The sequence below is a fragment of the Choristoneura fumiferana genome, chromosome 28 (genome assembly GCF_025370935.1).
Source record: "Choristoneura fumiferana chromosome 28, NRCan_CFum_1, whole genome shotgun sequence".
Taxonomy (NCBI): Eukaryota; Metazoa; Arthropoda; class Insecta; order Lepidoptera; family Tortricidae; genus Choristoneura; species Choristoneura fumiferana.
Genome location: NC_133499.1, coordinates 515,906 through 517,179, shown reverse-complemented (window position 1 = coordinate 517,179; position 1,274 = coordinate 515,906).

Genomic DNA, 1,274 nt, shown 5'->3' with positions numbered 1-1,274 from the left:
TTTCCATTCGCAATTTTTCCCGAATGCTTTTTTTCTCCTACCATGGTTTTTTACTGAAGCTTATTTTCACAGTAAAGTTTCTGTAACACCTATTTGAAGGATTTTGATGACTGGTAGGAGCCACAGGGATGACTCGTAGGTAAGCACAGGGATGACTGGTAGGGAAGTCACAGGGATGACTGGTAGGGCCACAGGGATGACTCATAGGTAAGTCACAGGGATGACTGGTAGGGAAGTCACAGGATGACTGGTAGGAGCCACAGGGATGACTCGTAGGTAAGTCACAGGGATGACTGGTAGGAGCCACAGGGATGACTCGTAGGTAAGTCACAGGGATGACTTGTAAGAATGCCACAGGGATGACTAGTAGCGGAGTCACAGGGATGACTCGCAAGAGAGCCATAAGAATGAAAGGAAAAATAGAAAAAATAAAATTGCTGCTGAAATAAGCATGACTGGTAGTCGCAGAATGGAATAATGGTTGGCTCTCTCTATTCTTTCTGTCTCTCTCTCGTTTTCACTCATCTTTAAGTAATACTGGTGTGAATTTATCAGAATAATGTCTAATACCATTGTTACTGATTTGATTTGTGTGTGTGTGTGCGCGTAATTTTATTTTGTTTTGTGTCGATTGTTGCAGATTAAACACGAGGACGTGTGTCTTGTAGGATGGCTGTGTAGAATTATGAGTAAGTATGGTCCTTGTATGGTCATTACTATCTGTGATTTATTAAGGATTGGCATTATGGCACTTACGAAACGCCAGTGTTGCCATGCGTGGCGCGCTTGACAGAGCCTGAGATCTGGACGCGGGAAAAGCGATCGTCAATTGTCAGTTTGTAAAGAAGTCTGGAAAAAGCGCGGGAAACGTTCGGTCGTTTGGTTGTGTTTTGTAATTGTTTTTGAAAATATTATGAAAATTGATTTTTAGTTGACAAGAGTTGATTATTCGGGTATTGTAAATAATAGTTCAAGTATTCTATGTAAATTTGTATATTTTGTAAGTTTAGTGTATATACTGGACATATAAGGGTAAGTTTTTGTAATCTTTGTACTTCAGGTAACTCCTTATGGAGTTACCTGAAGACCCAGGGGGGACTGCCCCAGACATAGGACATAATGTGACCATTGTAGATGGATCTAGCACTGATGGCTCTTGTAGCCAGGATAATATTAACCGCAGGAAACGACACTCTGTAAAAACATGTCGCCACTGCAACAAAAAAAGGTCAAGACAACGTCATGGCGAGGCTTTAATAATAAAAGAAGATGAT